The sequence below is a fragment of the Vulpes vulpes genome, chromosome 5, assembly GCF_048418805.1.
Source record: "Vulpes vulpes isolate BD-2025 chromosome 5, VulVul3, whole genome shotgun sequence".
Lineage (NCBI taxonomy): Eukaryota > Metazoa > Chordata > Mammalia > Carnivora > Canidae > Vulpes > Vulpes vulpes.
Window position 1 is genome coordinate 29,986,755 of NC_132784.1, and position 26,252 is coordinate 30,013,006.

The 26,252-nt window shown below is 34.5% G+C and overlaps 1 protein-coding gene and 1 pseudogene across 17 annotated transcripts in view; one reads left to right on the forward strand and one right to left on the reverse strand.

Annotated features, from left to right (window-relative positions):
- The window catches only part of MBD5 (methyl-CpG binding domain protein 5), a 432,006-nt gene that overhangs the window by 142,346 nt on the left and 263,408 nt on the right, over positions 1–26,252 (forward strand). For all 17 annotated transcript variants that reach the window (XM_026008001.2, XM_072757703.1, XM_072757693.1 and 14 more), the window contains exon 2: positions 22,924–23,017. The gene's annotated coding sequence lies outside the window, so the exon portion shown is untranslated. The remainder of the gene's footprint in view (positions 1–22,923; positions 23,018–26,252) is intronic.
- On the reverse strand, positions 6,113–6,913 carry LOC112926863 (small ribosomal subunit protein eS24 pseudogene; annotated as a pseudogene).

Below are 26,252 nucleotides of genomic sequence, written 5' to 3' on the forward strand. Positions count from 1 at the left end.
TATTTAATAGAAAGTGAATGATCATATATGATGCATCTATGTGCTAGACTACTATGCAGCTATTGCAAATAATATTTGTGTAAGACTTTTAATGAAGTGAGGAAATGCTCAAGAGAGTGTATCATATGAAGAACATTGAATACAAAATTATACAGTTGGACAGTTTTGTAAAATAAGCATACATAGAATAAGACTGGAAGAAAATTGTAAGTGTTCCTTAAGCTCCTTTAAGCACAAGAAGCCCCTGTACTAAAGAGTTTAAGTGGTAGGTTTTCCAGTGGAGTCTCTTGCAGTTGTCTCTGTGTTAAGACCTTCAGCCGTGAGGGCTCTGATTTTGTTAGTGGACTTTCATTATACCCACCGCTTTAACCATTATAATACAAAAAGCCAGGACAGAAGAAAATGTTATTAACATGCTGAATGGAAAGATTATACTTGACAATTTGTACTGTCCTTTAACTGTAAATAGATTAAATAGGATTTGGAAAGCTGGTGTGGAACCTCAAATTTGTTGTATATTTGCCATATGTCCAACTATATACTAGATACATTCACATCCATCATCTCATGTAATCTTCAGAAAAACATTAAAAAGTGAAAATTGTTTACATACTCACTTTACAGAGGGGAAAACAAAAAATCCAATGACTTGCTCTGGTTTGCAGAGGTAGTAAATAGAGGCTCAAACACTAGTACCCTACTTCCAAATCCATGCTTTTTCAACTATACCACATAGCTTTTATTTTTCTGTGCCATACTGGACATCACCACCACAAAGCTTCAAATATAAACAATCCTCAGTATGCAAATAAATTGTATTCCAAATGACTTTCTGAATTAGAAACATATATATGTAATGTCTTTTCTCATAGGTATAGCATTAGACTTATTAAGATCCAACCCCCAAGAGTGTTTCTCAGATCTGAGTTGGCAAATACTTAGTACGTCTGATGCCACTCCCATGACAATTGCTAATATTTATTAAAATTTTCCTTGTGCCAGGCACCACTATAAATTCTTTATATAGTAACCCTTTTCATCATCTCAACAACCCTAGTGAATAGCAATATTATCCTTGTTTTCATAAAGAAGTTGAAGCACAAGCTCCCATAGGTAGTTAGTACCAAAGCCAAGATTTGAATCTAAAAGCCTGAGCTTGCTGTTTGCTATTTAAAATTTGTCTAGATCCCTAGAAGTGTGTAATGCTTATTAATAGCTTCAACTCTGGCTACACATCAGAAACACCTATAGGATTTTCTAGACCTACAGAGGGCTAATCCAACTTTGGACAAAATGAATCAACCTTTCAGGATGGGTGATGGTTATCTGTGATAAAATGCTCCACAAATGATTTTGATGTACAGTTGTCCCATGTATGCATGAAGAAAATGGAATTGTCATGGTATCTCATATCCAAAAAATTGTAATATGACATTTATAAATGTGTTAAGCAAAGTAGTCTTACTTATTGATTGGTATGTGGTTTGAGATAGACTTCCTAACTGCAGTTCATTCATTTTGTTACTTTGAGCCTATGACTAATCTGTCTAAACTTATTTCTTGATGCATAAAGTAGGGTAAGTTTTATTAAGCAGCATACAGGGTTGTTGTATGGATCAAGAAAGTAAGTACAAGTAAGGCAGTATAGCACAGTGACTGACACATAGTAAGTCCCCAGAGTTTAAGGTGAGTATGTAATTGTACACTAAATAATATATTATAGTAGATAATGTGGGTCACGTAGTCATTACATGCTATAGAGGACAACCGGAGCTCTGGGGATCAGGTGTGAGAGCCTCTTAGGGGTGATGGCATTTTCAGGGGTCATATGAAATATGGCAGGAAGATGTTGAGTGTAATCATTCTAAAACATAAGCAGGAAAAGTTTGTAAGTTTTTGTTAGAATTTATAATTAGGAATACTCTTGTGTCTAAGCTCCTTAATATTGGATTTTGAATCTCAGTCTACATAATTTACTTTGCTTTATATCAGTTCTTTAAGAATTATGAAGGAATTATTGCCCTTCCCTTCCTCTTGGCTTTCGTGGCATTTTATTTGTATCTCTGCTGTTACAGTGATTTGTGCATATTTTACATCCCCAACTATGCCATGAAAGCCAGCAGAGGGGCAGTAATCCCTTCCCAATTCTTAAGCTTGTTCTTCTTAAAACATCCAGGAGCATCTAAAATCTGTCTTGGGCATAGTATGGTTTCAACATATTACTGTAGTGAATTAAGGGAGAAGACTCAGTTATCTTCTTTAATGTCAATTTCATAGAGGAACTGTGATGTATATATAATGGTAACACTATGGAAGTCTAAATTACAAACAAATCCAATTATATATGAAATTGATTAGAAATAATAAATCGTTTATAGCTTCAAGAGCCAGGTTTTGTTAACAAAACAGGAAATAATTTTGGTAGGTGAGCATTTGTTATTTCTTCACAGATATATTTCATTCTATTTAAATTTCAGTGTTAATTAAACTAGTAGTATACATTTATTCCCCGACTCTTTGGAGAAGTAAGCAATACCACTTCTAATCTCTATCCTTTGAAGCAAGAAAGAGGGAAGAAAGAATGAAAAATAGGTAAGTAGGTGAGCAAAGAGGAGAATTTAAAATGTGTATCATGTGTAGTTTTGTCTCCTGACAAGAGCTTACAGTGGGAGGCTTGGAAGCAGAGGACCTGGAATGTCAGGTTCTTAGTAAACCATAGAGCACCATGTCTACTCAGAAAACCGAAGTATGGGCTGATTGGGAGAATATCATACCAATAGGACTGAGCTGGGGAGGAGTCCTTTCCTTTTGCACTTTTCCCCACCATATCAATCATTTCAGAAGCAGGTGAATTTAAAAACTGACAGATGCATTTGACACTTTACCTCTTAGCCCAGTTGAGGTGTGTGTCAGCTTTCTTCACAGTAATGAAGAATTTGTTATAAGATCCAAAAGAATTTATAGGATAAAAGCTAAGCTTGTAAAACCTTGTTATATTGTACACTATTTTTGTAATATGTTAAATGAATACACTCTGCTTTTTCCCAGGAAATTGTGGTTTGTCTTCAAAAGAAAAGAGTAAATAGGACTAGGTTCCTAGGGCATTGTTTCCAGAGATCACATAATTCTAGTCACCTGGAAAAAGGAAGCCTTGTCTGCTTTTGGATCATTGTTGACAGCTGTGTCACTGGAAATTAGAGAAACTCTAGAAAAGAGAATTCCAGAGGGAGTTTACACCTTATAATATTGCCGTGCTTCCCATGCAGTTTCTTTTTTGGTGATGATATTTTGAAAAAAAGTCTTATGTTACTGTACCACCATCACAAGGATATGTAAAAACATACATTTCCTACAACTTTTTTTGCCCAATCATAGTTTTTCTTTGTTTCAATTTCTTCACTTATTTACACTTTAAAATACAGCACTGGTATTTTATAACCTACCTCAATCATTTGTAAAAACCAGAAACAATCATCTTACAATGTTTAAGTCTTCATTTTAACCCGACTATGAGCCCTTATCAGGGGTATAACGCAGAGTGGAAAGATGGAGTAAAGCATTAGACTTGGGTTCAGGTTCTAGTTCCACAGTTTCCAATTGAGAGCCAGAGCTTTGTCTTCTCTTACTTCTCTCATCTGCTAAATTAAGATGATAATACCTATACATTAAGATTTTGGTGATAATTAAATCCCATTATATTTGGGAAAGTATATGACATAAACTAGAAACTTAGTTAAATGTTCATTGGATCTAGTCCATATTTTTATGGATTGGGGAGAGAAATTTTATTTTGTCCCTTTGAAACCTGTAATTCCTACAATCAAATTGTTATTGATTATCCCATTAACTGGTAATATGAGTCGAGGTATTGTGGATTCTGAGCGTCTGATTTGTGAAGATATAACTAATGCTGTCTTTGTACCGTGCTCATGCTGTGTTCCCCTGGAGAGGAAGGCTTATTCCTTGAGCCTCGGCGTTGCCTCTATGCCAGTTGCCATCATCCATGGCAAAAGGAGAACTCTCTCTCAGGCTCCAAAGCAGGAACCTAAAACACATTTCCCCCCAAAAGCTATTTTATTCTTAACATAAATAGTTGCACATTTTTAAGAATACAAGTGTATTCACTCTATTTTTTATTGTACATGGGTCTCTTTTTCTCAGGTAGATCTAGACTAGTTTATGGTCTTCTCCATGTTAGCCTTTATTCTGAGCCAGCTCTTTGAAGACTGGAACTTCCTTCCTTCAATCTGTTCATGTCCATGTCAAAAAATTCTGTACCCAGAGGACTTGTTATTGAAATAGTATGACATTGTTATTTAAAAACTTTGTATGGATTGATGAAAAGCTTTTCTCATATTATTTGTATCTAGTTTTTGGGAAAAGTGAAAAATAATAAAAAGAGTAGAAGGAAAAAACTTTGAATTAGAGTGCTGAGTAATTTTTTTAAAGATTCATGTTCACTTCCCCTTTTTTCCAAAACTTCCTTGATTTTAGAAGGTATGACTTTTAGAAAATAGTTCTACCTTTCAGACTGATAACTGCTGTAAATTTTTTAAGTTATCAGATGTATTTCATGTTAATGAAATACGTAAGAATAGGCTAAGGCTATTGTTCTTAATATATACCCATATACAAACATCTTTTCTTGACTATTCTTTTAGTAAGTAAGTGAATTAAAAGTAGAGATATACAGATTTGAAATATATTCATGTTGGGAGGTGGTACAATGCTAGTAATACTTCCTACTAACATTATTTATGTGAAAATGTGGAGTTCTAATGAAAAGCTCTGCAAATTGAAAAAAAAAAGTTAATATTTCAAAATTATTTGTGTAAAGGACATCTAAGAGGAAATGATGAGATCTGGATGCTAGCCCTTTTATCACTGACTATGACCTTTGGCAAATTGACCTTTTAGCTCTGTTTCCTCTTCTTGAAAATGAGGGCAAGGTCTGGGGGATTACTAAGATTCCTTCCAGCTGTAAATTTCTATTATTCTTATTAAAATTATAAGAAATTAGTCATGCTGTATATAAAATTGTTTTACTCAAGTTATTAATAGTATATAATTTTATATTGTAAATTGGTCTTTTAAAACATATAAAAATATGATTTAATCTTTTTTCTTGAATGTTTATGCTTTATGTACTATATTTCTTCACCAAACTTACTCTTTTTGAGAAAGAAAATCTTCTTAGGTAAATCTCTTACTCTTCATATTTTCCATTATCTCTCCCCCTACTCACCTCCCCCCCACCCCAAGCAACTTCCCCATGCCTACACACTGAAAGCGAGTCTGACAACCACACAGCCCAGAGTAATAGCAGAGGTGACCTGACAGATTCCAGACATTGCTCTCTGCAGTTGAAATAGACCAATGCTTGGCAACTATGTTGCGAAAATATAATTCCGAGGAAGTAAATGTATGCATAATTGTCCCAAATAGTATGTTTTATAGCCTTGCACAGTTTAGGGGGAAAATGACATTTCTTCACTTACCCACACAAACACACACATTTTCCACCTTTGTTCTCTATCCTGTGCAAAAAATAACCAACTACAAATCAGTTTCACATCTATTGATGTTTACTTACACTTAGCTCTTCTTTTTTTTTTTTTTTAAGATTTTATTTATTTATTCATGAGAGACAGAGAGAGAAACAGGGACATAGGCAGAGGGAGAGGGAGCCTCCACGCAGGGAGCCCGATGTGGGACTCGATCCCGGGTCTCCAAGATCAGGCCCTGTGCTGAAGGCGGCGTTAAACCGCCGAGCCACCCGGGCTGCCCCACTCTTCGCTCTTTCACTATGTTTAGCTTTCAGAAGATAATTACTCTTGAACATTTATTCTACTACCTTAGTGGACAGTATGGGACCAAAGATGCCCTTGTCTGGCCCACAGAGCTCAAGGCTTAGCCATTTAGTCTGTTTTAGCTGTCCAGTGGCTGCATGTGCTAATTCAGTTCACAGAGTCAAGATCCAGACTTAGTATCTCATTGACCAAAGGAGCTCTGGAATTACAATGAAACTGGGACCTGGACCTGAGCTCACCAAGTTGGCACCTATCACCTGACCTCGAGAAACAAATGCTATGGCACACACCAAAAAAAAGATCCTAAGATTCTAGTCCGATAAATACTGAGAGGAGGCAAGAAAAACTTTAAAGATAAGAAAGAAATCAGAAAAAATTTACTTAGTTGGGGGAAGCATTTCTTGGAGAAAGTAGTTGTGAATTCTCCAAATGACTTTATTCTATAGTTTATTTCTTTTATAGCATATGCCTTCAAGTTGCAATAGGAATGTACCCATCACTAGGTAAACAGACTGATAATTTGGGATGATGCTTCACATCTCTTGTTCTGGTGGGTGTTTTTGCAATGGTTTAGGACACTATCAGGATCTATAAGGATTCTTTCTTTTTTTCTTTAATTCTTGATTTATTAATTCTCTAACAAAAAAATCTGCATAATCACCACAGATAAAGTCACTGCTGAATCTTTCTTCTGTTATTGAATATCCAGCTCACTTTTTGCCAGCACCAACATTGGCTTTGCAGTCCCCCTGACTTGCTTCATTCTGTTCCTGTGTTCCTTTCACTGTTTTCTTGAAGTCTTTTTCTTTTCATACAGGCTGTGTCTTGCATCTCTATGTTTGGGTTCATTTTCCTTCACATAATCCAAGGAATTCTAAATCATGCCAAAACCAGTTGTCTTGCCACCACCAAAACAGGTTCTGAATCCAAATACAAAGATGATATCCGGTGTGGTCTTGTATATTTTGGCTAGTTTTTCCTGAATTTTTGTCTTCGGTACTGTTGCTTTTCAGGGGTGAAGAACATCAATGACCATTTGTTTCAGCTGAACTAGTCTGTTGGTTGTGAACTTCCTGGTCCAGATTAGTTACTGTGTCATTCATGATAGTAGCCGATCTTCAAGAGTCAGGGAGGAAAAGAAGATTAATTCTTGGAAGAGTTAAATCATAGGCTGATATGATTTCTTGAGTTTATTTCCTAGTGTCTTAGGACAAGACTCTGTTCTATTAGCATTTTGAGTTGAGAAGTTACACACTACCGTAGTATTCATAATACTTAAATATTGTTAGTATACTTTCTGCTTCCAGATAAAACTACTTTGCCATAATTTCACCAACATTCAGGCTAAATTTACTCTGACAGAATGATCACTTGGGTGCCTATGTGACTCAGTTGGTTAAGCATCAGACTCTTGATCCCAGTTCAGGTCTCAATCTCAGGGTGGTGAGTTCAAGCCCACTTTGGGCTCCATAAGCATGGAGCCTATAAAAAAAAAAAAAAAGAAAGGAAAAAAAGATGACTGTGGTGATTGGAGGTAGGGGATGCCTAATAGTTTTACTAATGTAATAGTTAATGTGATACTCTATCTTTACACCCTTGTAGCCCTTTACCATCTTGTTGACTTAGCCTTCTGAAGGCCAGCACCTCCATCTAAGCCATAGGACTGCCTTTGAGCTTCTAGAAGCCACTGGGGCTAGACATAAGCAATGACTGACAGGTTTCAGCTTCCTTGGCCCTGGCTTAGATAGTTCTGAGACCTATATCTTAATACCATTTACCAGTTTCCCCCATGAAATTATGTTCCACTTGGCTTTCTCTCTCTTTTTTCTTTTAAGGTTTTATTTATTTATTCATGAGAGACACAGAGAGAGAGAGGCAGAGACACAGGCAGAGGGAGAAGCTGGCTCCATGCAGGGAGCCCAACGTGGGACTCGATCCCGGGACTCCAGGATCGCGCCCTGGGCCAAAGGCAGGCGCCAAACCACTGCGCCACCCGGGATCCCCTTGACTTCCGTTTTAGATAGCTTAATAATGTACCCTATTATTACCTACCTGCCCTCCTCTTATCACTTTCCCCATTTCCCTTCCAGTTCTCGTGAACCTTCCTAATAAATTATGTACACTCAGTCTTAGTCTCAGAGTCTGTTTCCTTAGAAACCCCAATAAGACAACTACCCAACAAACCCCAAAATAAGAATTCTTACCATATAGACTGGTATTATTTTATATTGTAAATAGTTTACGATTTAGAATAAATAGTTATAAAGATCTATTTGAATTTGGGGCTAAAAATATAGTATGATAGATCCCTTTTCTTTTTTTTTTTTGTGGCTCTACCCTGTTAAAGTGATTTATTAGCCATCAAATATGAGTAAAACTTAACAAAGTTACGTAAGTAAAAGGATCTTCCATAATCACCATTTTATTGAAATTCTGAACATAATTATAAAATACTGAAGTCAATATATATAGTAAAGTCTTTTTTTTTAATATATTTTATTTATTTATTCATGAGAGACACACACACAGAGAGAGAGAGAGAGAGAGAGAGAGAGGCAGAGACACAGGCAGAGGGAGAAGCAGGCTCCCCGCAGGGAGCCCGATGTGGGACTCGATCCCAGGACTCCAGGATCATGCCCTGGGCCAAAGGCAGGCACTAAACCGCTGAGCCACCCAGGGATCCCCCTATATAGTAAAGTCTTAACAATAGAAGTAGGGGGACACCTGAGTGGCTTAGTGGTTGCCTTTGGCTCAGGTCATGATCCCAGGGTCCTAGGATCAAGTTCCACATTAGGCTCTCTGTAGAGAGCCTGCTTCTCCCTCTGCCTATGTCTCTGCCTCTCTCTCTGTCATGAATAAATAAATAAAATCTTTAAAAAAAATGAAATTTGAAAAAAATGCATTTTAACCAAAAAGTTGAATGTAATTCCAACAAAAAAAATTTAGTGAGACCTATAGTCTAAACTAAAATCTTACTAATATGCTCAAGTATAAATATTTAGGGATACCTAAAATGCTAACGAATTAAAAATGAAATAGTAAAGTAATATGATTCTAAGATACTGCGAAGTAGTATTCAGAGCATTTAAGATACCAAATAAGCAAATAAAATATTTAACAGTCACCTTGATACTAAAAGTAAAATATAACAGAAAGCTCAAATGAAAATATTACGAACTATCTAAAATAGTACCAAGAACATTAGCTGGAAACCATTTTAGCACACCAAAAATTGAATTTAAAGAACAAGCTTTCAAAGCCAGAAATTGTCACAGGAAGAATTCAGAGGAGTCTAAAGTATAAAAGGAAGTCCTCGATGTAGTCTGAAGAAGATGGGAGTCAGGCAGTAGCTGAACTTACTCTCCTTGGCACAAATATGCCCATTCTCTTGATCTTTGGGAAAATGCCCAACAAGAGCCTGGTCATTGTCGATAATCCAGAGTTGGGAACCCAGGTCAATACCGGTTGGCCTTGGGCTGATTTGCAAAATGTCTTTTAGAAAGACATTCTGGGCACCTGGGTGACTCAGCAGTTGAACATCTGCCTCCAGCTCAGGTCCTAATCCCAGGGTGTCTTCCTGAGATTGAGTCCCACATCGGGCTCCCTGCGGGGAAACTGCTTCTCCCTCTGCCTGTTTCTCTGTCCTTCTCTCTGTGTCTCTCATGAATAAATAAAATCTTTAAAAATAATTAATTAAAAAGACACTCTGAAAGATAGATATGCAACTAAGGAAAGGGAAGGAAAGGTAACTCAGGAGCTTTGCTAAGATGAAGAAGCAAGGATAGTGGCATTTAAGTCTTTGACAGTATCTCCACAAATCTATCTCAGGCTGCTTTTCAAGTCACCAGTATGCAAGATTAATTCAGAAAAAGAAAAAAGATTAATTCAGTATACTTTTTATAAGTGTTTATATGTCTTATGATTCAAATAACTCCAAAGACAATACAGTGATCAGGAACTTAGGCTCTTGAGCCGGGTTGTATAGGATAAATCCTGGCTCTGCCACTTACTAGCAAATACAACCTAGAGCACGTTACTTTACCTCTCTGTTTAGATTTCCTCATTTGTTAAGTGAGCGTGATAAGAGCATACTATTCCATAAGGTTGTTTTGAGGATTAAGTAACTTAAATGTAAAATTCTTAGAATAGTGCCTGGCATATATGAATACTCAATAAGGTTTTTTTCCATGTATGAAAACAGCATATTATAGATGAAATATGAATTTATAAAATTGCTGAGATACATTACTACTTTTGTATAAGGAACATTGTCAGGAAAATGCCTTCTAATTACTAAACTACCAGCTTCAAAATGAGTGTTTGAAATGTGGCCCATTTGTGAGTGAAGGACTGTAGTTTTTGCTTATTTTCCCATGTAGTATTTGCAGCTGACCTTGGAACAACCCAGATTTGAACTGTGTGGGTCCATTTCTATGCAGGGTTTTTTTTTCCCCAATAAATTCAGTAGTATAAATGTATGTTCTCTTCCTTATGATATTCTTAGTAACATTTTCTTTCCTCTAGCTTGCTTTATTATAAGAATACAGTATATAATATATATAACATAAAAAATTTGTGTGAATCAACTGTTCATGGTGTCAGTAAGGCTTCTGGTCAACAGGGGGCTAATTGTAGTTAAGTTTTGTGGGAGTCAAGCATTATATGTGGATTTTTGACAGCATGCAGGGTTGGTACCCCTAACCCTTTGTTGTTCAAGGGTTAACTTTACTATATTTCTAGTAAGATGAGAGGAGAGTAATGCCTACCATTGCTAATAGTCACTTCATGTAATTTCACACACTCCACAATCAGCTCTACTAAGTACTTAGTAATAACTATTTCAAAAAAGGAAGTTGGAATTTCACTAAGGTCCAGTGACTTACCCAGGTAGTACAACTATTATAACATTGACAGACCTCAAACACAAAGCTTCTGCAACTATCCCTGTTTTATTAACAGAAGTGAGATTTGAAATGTATAACAACTGGTATGGCTTAGGCACCAACTATTTTGAGTGGATCCCTTGTTCTGCTGGGTGTTATCTCCTTAGAGATTAGAACTCGAAAAAGTCTTCTTGGTGGGGGTGAGGTTCCTAGAGAAGAGGACAGGTGGAATGGGGAGCAGTGGCCATTTTCTAATAAGTATGGAAGCCTTTTACTATTAAGTATTTTAACTGGTACAGCCACACTCTTCATTCTGACCAAACCTTAGATATATCAAAGTACGTAATTTCGATACACCTAACAATTAGGTATATAAAAATTTAAATGCTGTATTAAATTTTTGTTTTGCTGTTGTTTTTTTTAAGACACATTTTTAGGATCAGGCAAAATTGAGAATTCCTTTGTTGAAATAATAATGAATTATTATTACATAAATATATGATCCTTTTTCAATAACATTGATTGATCAATTGCCAGTTAACATAGATTGCCTTCATTTATAGCCAACCATTACTTTAAGTTATGAACTTGCAGTAATATGGTAAAAGAAGTTTGCATCTTACAGTACTTTGCCAAATTGTAAATATCATAAAGGACTTCGTTGGTTTCCTTCTCTTCTAAATGTAAATTTACTCTCGTTTATAGCCTTTCTCTTATTACATCTTCTTTCCACATCCAAGAAAAATAAAACAGTGATAATTTTCTATACATAATAATCTACCTAGTGTATGCTCAAATTTGCTAAATACCTAATCTCTTAATTTAATAATCTGGGAGGAACAGAAATCACTAATAGTGTTTACTCCTTTTTCATATTTTTGGGTGGTAGTAAAATTATTTGAAATACAAGATGTTAGTCAATGAATACATTGATTCTTGGTTTGTATTGCAGTATTTCACAAAATGAAATGAATTAAATATGTTAACTCTAATGTTTTTGTCTAAACCATATGAAATTCCCAATATTCAGTGTTTTTTGAACAATAAAATAATTTCACCTGATTCAGTCCAAAAGAGAGGCATCCCAACATATTGAGATAGTTTGTTTTTCTTTTCTATATGAATCAACTGAATATTTCATTTTTTGCTTTAGTTGCTCTGTTATAATCAGCCCATCAATAGGTATTTTTAAATGTTTTATATTTAACTTTTACTTCCATGCGTGCACTGATTTGCAGTTCACTATACCAAGCTAAAATTATATATTATATTTACTTTTATATATATATATATATATGGTACATTTTATTGTATCTACATCTACAGTGGTATCTACAACTATATTCTCAGTACTAAGGAATCATCAGAAAAATCACAGCCTTATAAATGCCAGCAATATAGGGAACATTTAATATTTGATTAATTTTAAATAGCATTTGAAGCTTTACGAGAGAGATGATATTAAGACTCAAATCACTCTTACAGAACACAATGACCTATAATGTTGTGGTTTAAACGTTTAAGTAGTTCTTTTTCTGCATAGTCATTTTAGTGCATTATAAACTGAGAAGATGGAGCAAATCTCTGGAAATTCTTTGCATTTTATATGCATAGTTTTTTATTTGTTATCTTTGAAAGATTTTTTTGTATATTTTTTATTGGAGTTCTATTTGCCAACATATAACACCGAGTGCCCATCCCGTCAAGTGCCCCCTTCAGTGCCCATCACCCAGTCACCCCATCCCCCCACCCACCTCCCTTTCCACTACCCCTTGTTCATTTCCCAGAGTTAGGAGTCTTTCATGCTCTGTCACCCTCACTGATATTTCCCACTCATTTTCTCTCCTTTCCCCTTTATTCCCCTTTCGCTATGTTTTATGTTCCCCAGATGAATGAGACCATATAATATTTGTCCTTCTCCGATGGACTTACTTCACTCAGCATAATACCCTCCAGTTCCATCCACGTTGAAGCAAATGGTGGGTATTTGTCGTTCTAATGGCTGAGGAATATTCCATTGTATACATAGACCACAGCTGCTTTATCCATCATCTGACGATGGGCACTGAGGCTCCTTGGCTATTGTGGACATTGCTGCTATAAACATCGGAGTGCAGGTGTCCTGCCATTTCACTGCATCTGTATCTTTGGGGTAAATCCCCAGCAGTGCAATTTCTGGGTCATAGGGCAGGTCTATTTTTAACTCTTTGAGGAAACTCCACACAGTTTTCCAGAGTGGCTGCACCAGTTCATATTCCCACCAACAGTGCAGGAGGGTCCCCCTTTCTCCACATCCTCTCCAACATTTGTTGTTTCCTGTCTTGTTAATTTTCCCCATTCTCACTGGTGTGAGGTGGGATCTCATTGTGGTTTTGGTTTGTGTTTCCCTAATGGCAAGTGATGCGGAGTATTTTCTCAGGTGCTTGTTGGCCATGTCTAGGTCTTCCTCTGTGAGATTTCTGTTCATGTCTTTTGCCCATTTCATGATTAGATTGTTTGTTTCTTTACTGCTGAGTTTAATAAGTTCTTTATAGATCTTGGAAACTAGCCCTTTATCTGATACGTCATTTGCAAATATCTTCTCCCATTCTGTAGATTGTCTCTTAGTTTTGTTGACTGTTTCTTTTGCTGTACAGAAGCTTTTTAAGTCCCAATAGTTCATTTTTGCTTTTGTTTCCCTTGCCTTCATAGATGTATCTTGCAAGAAGTTGCTGTGGCCAAGTTCAAAAAAGGGTGTTGCCTGTGTTCTCCTCTAGGATTCTGATGGATTCTTGTCTCACATTTAGATCTTTCATCCATTTTGAGTTTATCTTTGTGTCTGGGGTAAGAGAATGGTCTAGTTTCATTCTTCTGCATGTGGCTGTCCAATTTTCCTAGCACCATTTATTGAAGACACTGTCCTCTTTCCAGTGGATAGATAGTCTTTCCTGCTTTGTCGAATATTAGTTGACCATAGAGTTGAGGGCCCTTTTCTGGGTTCTCTATTCTGTTCCATTGATCTATGTGTCTGTTTTTGTGCCAGTACCACGCTGTCTTGAGGATCACAGCTTTATGTAGTACAGCATGAAATCCGACATTGTGATGCCCCTGGTTCTGATTTTCCTTTTCAATATTCCCCTGGCTATTCGGGGTCTTTTCTGATTCCACACAGATCTTAAGATTATTTGTTCCAACTCTCTGAAGAAAGTCCATGGTATTTTGATAGGGATTGCATTGAACGTGTACATTGCCCTGGGTAGCATAGACATTTTCACAATATTAATTCTTGTAATCTTTGAAAGATCTAAAATGATATTCCATTTATCTTTTGTATATCTCGAAAAAGAAACTTGACAAGGCAACCCTCTACACATGAAAAATCTCTAATAAACAGGAGTGACTCAAACTCTTTTTGTTTGCACTTGCTCCTAGTTAGATTTCATTTTTTTTGATTCTCAATTATCTCTCAGTCAATAATGACCCCATCTTTGTTTACTCCTGGAGGTAATTTGTGTAATCCAAACATCTTTTTCCCTTTATAAGATTTTATTCCTGTGTCAATGTGTTATTTTCCTTAATAAAACTCTTCATTATTTGGCAGGTTGGCATAATACTGAACTGATCTTGGTAGGATTTGAAATATTGTTCTCTTTTGGTAAAAGCAGTTTCCAGACATCATAAAATCAGGCATTACTACTGGCTCATAAAATTTCTCATGTAATATGGTTTCTTTTGCTGCTATGAGTGCCTGCACCAAAAAAATGCAGAAAGCCAGAGACTGATGTTTCCCCCAAACACTCACTGGTGACTTTGATAGTCCCCAGTCACATTAACTTCCTTTTCAGACATCACTAAGGATGATATTCCTACTCTTCTGTGCATTTATTTGCATTTTCCATGCTTGTCATTTTATTATTTCCATGTGTTGACATGTGAGGATTTCACCTCCTTGCACAGAGTTCTAATATTTTTCTCTGATATATTTTTGTTTTTGTTGGAAATCATAGTAGAATTTGATTTTCCCAAGGTGCAACTACTTATTGCTTTTTTTTTCCAGTTAGTTCTGGCTAGCATCTCTTCCCTTAGGATAATACAGGAGGATTTATTTCCATTAATGAGGACCCCTCATTTTGGAGGGTTGTTTTATTTTATTTTGTTTTGTTGATAATTTGAAAAGTTACTTTGGCTACAGTATGCAATATATATAAAAAGATCATACTTTATATTATCAACACCATAAATACTGGAAGGAGTGTATTTCCATATCATCAAACATTTAAAAAATCTTATAGCATAAATTTGATGTTTTCTGTAAGAGTTTATATGATGATTTTAATAATATATGGCTGCATTTTGAAGCCACTTATATTGAGAATCTTATAAGAACAGTTTTTTTAGTCTTTATGCACATTTAAAAAATTATATTTAAAATTTTTGTATAAGTTAATTTAAATATATCTTCCCCTTAATTAGTTTTCCTTTAAATTAGTCTTAATTAACAAGTACTAATAAATAAGTGTATATATTTTCTTAAATTTTTAGCTAACATGATTTTCTTTTGTTTTATGCAGAGAACATCTTCTAAAAAAGATTTTCTCTCAGTTCTGATTCAGTATTTTCTACTTAAGCTCCTACAACATTCTAATAGTTTGATTAGCTCATTTTAGTGGAATCACTTTTAGGGCTGTTATTATCTTCATTATCACCACATAAATAAAGCATTATGTTTTATATTTGGATCTGGATTTCTTTTTGGGCATTGAAGTAGGTTTATGAACGTTTCATGAAATCGATCTTTATAATAGTGTTTTCCTTTGGGGTTTAGTGTCTTATGTATCAAATACCTCAAAATGTTAAATAGTTGAAACTATATGAAACTTCTTTAAAGACCTCTGATTGTTGTGTACAAAAGCAATAGTCTCTCTCTCTCTGTCTCTCTCTCTCTCTCTCTCTCTCTCTCTCAAACACACACACACAGGGTTATGGACCCATTTTCTGTTGGATCATTAACAGAAACATTTTTTGTTGTTGTTGGGCTAAATTCAGTTCTTTGGGAATTTTTCACTGCGTGTCATGAATTTCAGTATCACTTCCAAATATTTTGTTTTGTTCTTATGTTGGCCTCCCAGCAATTTATATTATTTTGTTTGTTTAAACACTGGGGTTAGGGGACACCTGGATGGCTCAGCGGGTTAGTGCCTGCCTTTGGCCCAGGGCGTGGTCCTGGAGTCCCAGGATGGAGTCCCGCATCAGGCTCCCTGCATGGAGCCTGCATCTCCCTCTGCCTGTCTCTGCCTCTCTCTGTGTGTCTCTCATGAATAAATAAATAAAATCTTAAAAAAATAATAAAATAAACATTGGGGTTAGTTAAATATGTTAAGAAATAAATTGCTGATTGATACAACTAATGCCTGTATTTTACTATCCTGCTTTAGAATTGAAAAATATTAATGACGTCCTGTTAAATGTTTATGAATTTCTGTAGTCTCCCTCCAAAAGGGGGCAGTACAACTTTGGTTTTTGACTTGTGAATGCTTCCCCCCCCCCCCCAAAGCATTCTTTTGTTTGCCCATAAAATTCCTTATGATTCTTAATCAGATTCCTAGAATCATGAATTTGGAAGGGACCTTCAAGGTTGCCATGTTTTGGAAGGAATTTAAGCACCTTCTGATGTTGAAATTTCTCCTTTGATATACTCATTTCTTGTCCAGTAATTCCACCTACCACCTTATGTGATTTTATTGTACTTAATGGATATTACTGTTTTTTTCTTTTACACATTGAAGGTTTGTGGCAACCCTGCATTGGGCAAGTCTCTCAGTGCCATTTTTCCAATAACATTTGCTCACTTTCTTTCTTTGTTTCACATTTTGCTGGTTCTTGCAATATTTCAAACTTTTTCATTATCATTACATTTGTTATGGTGATCAGTGGTTATGACTTGTCGAAAGCTAGCATTTTTTAGCAATACGGGTTTTTAATTAAGGTATGTACATTGTTTAGACATAAAGCTATTGCACACTGAATAGACTATATATAGTATAGATAGACATAACATTTATATGCTCTGGGGAACCCAAAAGTTCAATTGACTCACTTTATTGCAATATTTGCTTTATTATGGTGATCTGGAAACAAATCTTCAGTATCTCCAAGATACTCCAATTTTCCTAGCACCAAGATTGTGCTTTTAGCACAATCTTGAACACTGAAATTAGCAGTACTTAATCACTGTTGCTTTTCTTCTCTCTTTTTTTTTTCCCTTGTGATGCTTTTACAAAGAAAATGGAGGTGATGTCAGTGGTAGCGGTTTCTGAAGATGCTGTGAGAAAGATAACGGGGATAAAAGTCTAGGAGAGACTACTGAGTCAGGAGTCAGAGAGGCAAGAGTCAGAACCTGAGAAGATACAATGATAGCATCAATATCATCCTAGTCATAAATTTTAACAGTGCCAACATTCAGAGCAAGGCAGAGAGCAAGGTCACTGGTATATTTATCATTTCCAAAAGTAAAATAGCTTTACAAAATATCATAAAGCTATATAGAATAGTTCTACACTTTATTTCTATAACACTGCCATAGAAGAAATCCTTGAAAAGTTCTGGTGCATCAAAGAATAAATGAAAAAGATTTCTTTTAAAATGTCTTTGTTTTATTGAATGTAATCTATTAACCTGGACCTTGATATCCACAAGACTTCAATCTCCAAATCCTGGATTTCTTTCTCTACACCATACTTATTTTCTCAACCTTGAGTTCTCAATCCATAATGGTTTTCAAGAACCTTATTTTTGAGGTTGGGAAAAACTACATAGAATTAGACTAATAAATGAGCTGCCAACCCACTTACGAGGTCCCAACCCTATTAGCTCATTAATTGTCTATCAACCAGCCCAGTGGGATAACAGGCATAATAAATTTGTTATTGCCAGAATATTAGTATGCATGTTCTTGGCACTATATTTGGCAAAACGGTGTGCATAATTCTTTCTGTCCAAAAAGGTTAGCTCTCAAGGTGTTTGCATATCACTCAGATATCACTGAAATCACTCACTGGTATTTCCCAAATAACAGGTAATTAAGGTGGTTTTGTGAAAACCAAATTGATTATTTATTCCAGTGGAAGAGATGCCCTGTCTAGATCAGATACACAGTTTTAGAGAATGCTCGTGCAGAAAGAAGATAAAAAGAAACAAAGATTGTTGCTTTTCTTTCTCTAATGATAATAAATGTCATTTATATTATACCTTGAATAGTCTGGTTATTATCAACTTTTATGAAAGAACTTTAGTTACTTTGGACTTTAAATATAGTGTCTTAACTGAAGCCAGATCATCTGGACAAGTTGCAAGAGGGCTAAAGACAAGGCCTAATTTGGTGAGCAGAATTTAGAATTACCTGTGGTTCTTTATTTTTAATTTTAACAGTGACTGGGGCATATCCAATGAGGGAATTTTATGCTGTTCAACATAAATAGAACAGTTGCATTAAAAACATAAATAAAAGTTATGCAAGGTGCACTAAATAAGTGATCTGAAATAAAGCTTTAAATGGATTTAACTGGTAGTAAGCAATGGCTTGAATACACTAGGGCTAAGATTATTCTCTATGCTAAAAACAATTGAGAAAACGAATCTTCCATTTGATTGTATGATTAGAACTCTTGTCATACTGAAGAAATTTGGAAACTTTAAGAGTAGATATGGCAAATAAATAAGCAAGCAGACAAGAGCTAAATATATTTTTAATTCTTTGGTTTTTACTGAAATAAAAGACTGGAAGGTTTTATTTTATTCCATGTTTTGTTTATTTGGTTTTTTTTTGTTGTTGTTTTGTTTTTTGCTGTGATCTTTTTGCATTCAACCACATATGAAATTTGTGAAATAGATTTTTTTTTTGAAGTCACCTATTAGAATGGGATCTTGAGGTCTACAGAATTGCATTTTGCTAATGCTATGAGAACAATCACCTCTAAAAGTTTAGATTTTGAGGCTGCTTGGGGGATTCAGTCAGTTGTGTGTCCCACTCTTGATTTTGGCTCAAGTCATAATCTCAGAGTCTTGGGATTAAGTCCCTCATGGAGCTTCACACTGAGTGTGGAACATGCTTGAGTCTCTCTTTTCTCTGTCCTTTGCCCTTCCCCCCACGCTCATACTTTCTCTTTAAAAAAAAAAAAAGGTTTAGGTTTTTTATATCATCTCATAGCTCAGAGAAGTAGAAAGCATGTTTTCTTCCTGTAAGAACTTCCATATTTCAAAATTGGGAGTGCAGTAATGTTTTAATAAAGTTTAGTTTATCATAAAAAACATTTTTAATAAGTTAAAACCATAAATATTATATCCCAGCATAGGGCCATACCTAATAAATCATAATGTCATTAGGCTTCTAGAACATTACATTCAAAGCAAGACTGAGGCTTTTAGGATAAACCTTTAGTATTTATTATGCTTTATTAGGCAAATTGTACAGAGACTTTACAAAAATAATAAAATGTATGTAGCACTAAATGAGGACTTAGAAATTACCTCTTTGTGGAAGAGTTGGAAGTGAACCCCCATGGCATTCTCCTTTGAGTGTGCAACCTGATAAACCTTGTAAAAGGGTGGAATGTGTTAAGACAGAAATTTATATGAAGATATGTTAAGTAAGGCTTCCAGAGCTACTGGAGATTTTAGTTTAATGGACAGTGACTTCAAGAAATACCGTAGATAATTGTAGACCGCATGCGTTTGAAATCCAGCTCTGACAGTTGTTAACTGTGAAATGTTGGACAAGTTAATTTCTCTGTTCCTCAATTTCCTTATCTATAATATGTAGATGATAATAGTACTTCTTAGGATTGTTAGATTAAATTAATTAATGATGGTTAGAATTTAGAAATCAATAAATGTTAGCTCTTACTGTATTTCAAAGAAGAAGTGTTAGCATCTAAATAAACAAAGTTGCCGACACTTTATTATCCATGTATTTTTAGTTATTAAAGAGTAATATGTATGCATTGAATTCTTTTGTAATATATTGTGTTATTTACAAAGTTATTGGTTCTTATTAAAGTATATAGTTTTCCTAAGGAAACTACACTAAACCTGTTCCTTATAACATCTGTGTTAAGTATATTTAAATAGAGTCTAATTTAATTTTTAAAATGTTCGTTCTTGTTAATTCATTTGTTACTATTAACAACAATTATTGCACCATTGTCCCTCAGTTGACTAAAATTACCTGGATTATGAGACACTAAAAGAATTGGGTGTGGTATCCAGAAAAGAGTTGGGCTAGTTATTGCAGCATAGGGAAATTACAATTTTTAAATCATTAATTGTTGTAAAATATATTAGAGAGAAAAGCTGGATGCCTCACTTAATCGCTGTAAAATGCTATACTCAGTTACTGAGAAGACCAACAAATAAAATCATCACATATTTATTAAATGCTTTCAGGCTAGGGCTTGCTGGGAAATTATAATTTAGTTGAGGGAATAAAACAAATATGCCAAATCTTAATAATAAAAGATAGAAATAAGGGACCATAAGTGAGTATCTGATTAATTACCTAAGTAATTTTCAATAATTAGTGTTGGAAATCAGAAGAGGAAGAAAGCTTTTAGTGTCAGATTGATGGAAATTTCCTTCAAGGAGGAAACAGTATTTGAGCCAAGTTTTGGTTGATGAAGAGATGAGAGATAAACAGCAAAAGGCAGCCGGGGTCAAATAGTAGATCATGAGACTTGCCAAAAGGCATTGGACTTCATTGCATAGCTGTAAACCAGAGGCCGACTTGCGTCTGATCCTGCAGATTTGAGAGGTGGAATAGCTCCGTGTTCAGGAAGACATTTGGGAAGTCCATGGCTGTTTACTCACTATTAAGCAGCAGTAGGTCTGGGAAAAGAATCAACTTTAGTCATAAACTAAAGATTAATGTTAAGTTAATAGAAAAACCTGAAGTCTTTAGTAGCACATGCATGTAGAAAGAATACTTTATTAGGAGCACCTCCATACTAGGGAGGTAAGTGAAAATAAGTATAGTTTTCTTTAAAGGGCTAGTAGTTATTGAGATCAGCATCCTTATTATGTATAGCAGACACTTGGATATTTATCTCTGTTTATTAGACTTTTCTTTTTCAGAAAGAATCTAAAGAATATGTGCATATGAATATATTATGTTTATTACAAAGTATTTCTGGACCTGTTTATAAGAAGTTTCAAAGCTAAAATGTTAACAGCCTATTTCATGTTATTTTTAGTAAGTTATGTTAGTGTGTGTGTTGAAGGAAATGACTCAAGATTTTTCTTTAAAAAAATTTTAGTTTTGCTCTTAGAGCAAATGATGATAGAAGAACTCCCCCCCCGACCACCCCCTCCCCCTGCTAAGTTAGGGCCAAAACATTTTTAATTCTGAGACATTGAGGACATATTTGTAGTTATATATGTAGTTTTAAGTTAAATTTTCATTACAGAATATAATCTATTCTCTCTCTGTTTTTCTCTTTTGGCACTGTATTTTGTTGATTAGGAGAATACACAACTTAGAAAAGAGATTATCCATAAACATTATTTTAGCTTATCTACATTGATTGATTGCTAAAGCCCTATTTATTTTATTTCTTATCCTGAGCGTCTCAGGATTTCTTTTAAGATTAGAAATGTAATCTTACAGTAAAACTCAAGAAGTATTTTTATAAATGCTAATAATGAAGATTTAGTAGTAGTGTTCATAAATTCTGATAGTACTGTTTTATAGGGACTTTAGACCTTTTGCATTATATAATTACCAGAGATGTCTGTAAAAATAGAGAATCCATGGCCCTAGCCTAATTTCTCTGAATCAGAGTCTACAGCATGACATCTGGCAGGAATCTACATTTTAAAGTAGTATCTTTGGTCCTTAACTGCATTATACTTTGAGATTCGCAGCCACCACCATTTATGTCATGCTTGCTGGTAGTCAGATTAGCAAGTATTCATTAGTTTTCATAGATATCTGTAGACAGTATTTTTTTGTTACTCATTGATTTATAGAAATTAAATCAAATAACTGCAGTGAGGTTGTTTCTTCACCTGAAGAACAGATATCCTTCCTTAGTGGTTTTAAAAAAATACCTATGCCCTGGCCCCACATCATACCAATTAAATCAGAATATCTGAGAAATATACCAAGTCTCAGTATAGTTAAAAGAGTCCTAAGTCTTTTTAACATGCAGCTGCAACTAGAAAGTAATGAGAGATCTACTCTAATGGCCAAAAGGGATAATCATGTTATTTAATCCAAAAATTATTGATATTTGGCTTGGGAATCCATAGTACTCACCACCACGTACTAAAGGTATGGTATTTTAGCCTCCAAATTCGATTTCCCTAACTGTTTGTTTTAGGCTTATTTAAAAACCAAGGAGAGTCAGAATCAAAATCTTTTAGCAAAGAACATTTTCTCTTTAGCAAAGAATCCTAATTCTCTATTAGTGGCAATTTCTCTTAAAAGACCTCTGCAGAGTCACCCTAGTTTGGTATAAAGTACTGATTGGGTGGTTTAAATGATATTGACCATTTTTATGAAGACAATATTTAATTAGTTGATCTGTATGATAATGGCATTTATATGCAACTCAGATGTAATCAAGAATATATTTTTTGTGATCTATTTTGAATAAGGAAAATATTTTCTAGGGTAGGGATATGTTCATGTAGGACGTCAGAATCAATGTAGTTTATATATTTTCTTTTTTACAATGATTGATTGATTTAGAGTAAGTGTGAGTCGAAGGAGGGGGGAACGCAGAGGGAAAGGAAGAGAGAGAATCCCAAGCTGGCTCCATGCTCAGCAGGGAGTCCAATTTGGGGCTCAGTCCCACAACCCAGAAAAACGTTTCAAACATTTCTTATGAAATAACGACCAGAGCTGAAATCAGGAGTAGGAGGCCCAACCAACTGAGCCACCCAGATGTCCCTATAATTAGATTTCTTAAAAATGGTCATAGAAACTAGGTAGCCAGATAAAATTAGTACTGTAGAAAGTACTAAATTTTATGACATAGATCAAAATATATGTTTCACAGAACTTTCTGATTCTTCTAGGTGGAAAAAAATCTCATTGTTACTACTGTTTATTTATATAAAATATGTCTTATGAGATACACCTCCCCTTGTTCAAATTTACTAAAGTCATAAAGAATAATTTTGACATCTGCTTTTATATTTAAGATAAATGAAACAATATTTATGTCCTCAAATTCATATTTTCTTCTCTTTTTTAGATGCTTTTTGAGGAAATCAGTTTCTGCGTGTGGGAAGTAGACTTTGAAGGTTACATGGTTTACAGACAAGATCTTTAAAATATAGATACTCAAGGTAAGTAATAAATATAACATCATAAATAATCTCATTTAAATGAATAGAATTTCCAGACTGTACTTCGACCTACTAACCATACTCTATTGCTGGTCCTACCGAAGCAGCCCTAAAACCACATTTATTCATATTCATATACAAATTTTTATGTCCTAACACTATCTTGACAGGAAGTATCATATTTCATTTATAACAGGCAGTTAGTAAAATTGATATGTTATTATAGAAGTGTGCAAACCAATTAAGAAGAATGGAGAAGAAATGAAGTAGCTTCCATTAAATCTGTGAGCAGAGCTCAGTAGTGTTGAATTTGAAAGAATAATTAAACAAAAATTACTATCTACTGCACTTTCTTCTTAATGTACTATATTCATTAATCAGTTCCTTAACTACATTAGGAACTTGTTCTTTAACCACTCCAAAAACCCCTGTCATATTCACCAAACCTCTTTATACTATTTCTCCAGTCCCCAAAGATTTGTTATGACCCGTCATACCCTTTCAATTAACATGCTCTGCTCATGCCTCCTATGACTGCTTACATGCTTACTTAAAAATTACTAAGTAATTTTTTTATATATTTTGTAAAATTTTGAGTGAGATATGAGGAGCACAAAATGCAAAAAAGGTATTTTAAATAATGTTGTATGTCAGGCAGAGACATACAGCCTCGGAGAATATGTGACCAGTAAATGGGGCACTTTTGTTCAGCTCTAGAATCCTCTCGAGGTAGAAATAAGAGGCCTATAAAAATCTAATTTTATGACTTTTTTGGAAGAATCAAATGTGGATTTTGAGAAGTCCTAATTTTTTAATATCAGCACAAAATTTTGCCTGTGAAAAAAACCTACTTTTGCCAACTGTGTGAACCAAATAAAACAATTTACAGCCTCTGGTGCAGAAATTTTTTCCCTTTGTTCTTTTTTGCTGTATCTTTTTAGAGTGCAAGTACTTTAGAGTCTATTTTTTCTCCTTAATTTGTGGGTAGCAGCTTATTGATTTTGCTAGATTTTTGTGATGAATATTGTCAGAAATGACTTATCTTGAAAATATAAATGACATTTATTTCCAATTCATTTCTATAGTTATATATGGTGAGTTGGTTACTTGGAACAGCTATTCAATTGTTTTCTGAATTATAATAATTAGACAATTATTTTTGTAGTTCCTTCATTTCCACAGTCTAAAACCAGATCCTTCCAATTAAAAAAAAAAAAAATAGCTGCAAGGAATCTTTTTTTTTTAAAAGGAACTTTTGCAGAGAATAGAGCTAAAGAGCTAAACATGCTCCTTAGTTCATTGCACACTGTCATCATTGGTCCTCACAAAGCACTGATTTTATTTATATATTTTATTTTATTTTTGTTTCTAGTCCCATGCTCCTGACCTTAACCCATAGAGAAGCATTCTAATATGGTTGTCATTATAATAACTACTGAAACACTCTCTTGTTATGTATTTTTTCATAATATAAGTATTGTTTTATATACATGTGTTTTTAAAATATTTTAAACCGAAAATTTCAATTAAATAAAACAGAATATATTATGAACCTTCATGGGTCTTTTCTTTGGGCTTGTGTTAATTATATCTCCACTGTGTCCCCTTCCCCTTTTTATGTATATGAAATTTTATAATGCATATATGGTATTGTGCTATGTATCTCATTTTGTTCCTTACTATTTTATTTTGCTTAACCTTTTGTGCTTATCATTTACTTATGTTGTCATGTTTACACTGCTGCTAAGTGCTGCATAGTATTCCATAGTTTGTGGCTACCATGTTTTAACGACCTGTATTTCCTAGTATGGCCGCCCAGATTTTCTGTCACAGCAAACACTGTTATGATGAATATCCCCACACTTGTTTTATCATGGAAGTTTGCAAGGATTTCTTTGGGATGTATACTCAGGAGCACAATTGCTGAGTAATAGGAGACATGTTTATACTTAATTTGACCAAGTCCTGCCAGTTGCTCTACCAAATAAATACTTTGGTCCACACTAGCAGTAACTCTCTCATTTCTGTCAACCCTGGACATTATCGAGCTTGCTAATATTTTCCATTTCATATGCATAATTTACAGCCTATTGTTTTAATTTTAATTCCTCCTATCAGTAATGATTTTGAATATGTTTTCACATTTAAATTGGCCTTTGGCTTCCCTTTTCTGAAATTGCTTCTTCATACTCTTTATTTTTCATATGGGTTCTTGTCTTTTGATAAATTGATAAATGCTCTTTAAGAGCACTTCATCTCCTATTAGCTTTAGATATTAAAAAAATCTGCTTCCATTCTTTCAACTTTTTAATTTTGTGCATGATACTCTTTGAGTAGACATCAGTATTTTAAAATATTAATTAAAATATTTTCTTGATGTCTGTTGTTTGTGTAGAGAAATGGTACTGATATTTTGAAACAACATTGCTGAACTCTCTAATTCTTAATAGGTTGTTCTTATTTCCAGATAGCTGATCATATTTCAATTCCAATAATGGAAGTTTTCTTTCTACTTCTCCCATCCTCATACTTTTACTTTTGTCTTTCTAATCCCTTTGATCAATTCCTCTGGAAGTATGTTAAACGTTAGTAGTGGCACATCCTTATCTTATGCCCAGTCTTAAAGAGGAAGCATCTAGTTTCTCATTTCTTACTTAAGTATAATGCTTGCTGAAGGTTTTTAATGGATAGCCTTTACTAAATTAATAAAGTTCTTCTATTTCTAGCTTGGTATGCTTTTTATGCATCTTTAAAATAATTATATGACATTTATCCTATGGTATATTAATGTGAATTATATAAATAGAATTTCTAATGTGAAACCTTCCCTCCATTTCTAGTTTACATCCTACTTGATCATGGTGTATTATTCTTAATACGTTATTTTCCTTGGTTAGCAAATATTTTATTTAGGATTTTAGAATCTTCATTTTTAAGTGACATGTGCTGTAATTGTTTTCTCTTAATTTTTCTTGCCTCATTTTGCAATTACAATTGCACTAGCCTAATAAAATAAGATGGGAAGCTTTTATTCTTGTATTTTCTGGAAAAATTTTACAAGATATGAATTTACTATTTCTCTAATATGTGTTAAAACTCATGTAAAACTATCTGGCTCTGAGGATTTTTGTGAGATTTCTTTGAATGCTATTTATGTCTAAGTGCTTTTTGATCTATTCAGGTTTTTTTCTCTATTTCTTCCAGTCTCCTCTCTAAGGTACTGATAACACCTGAT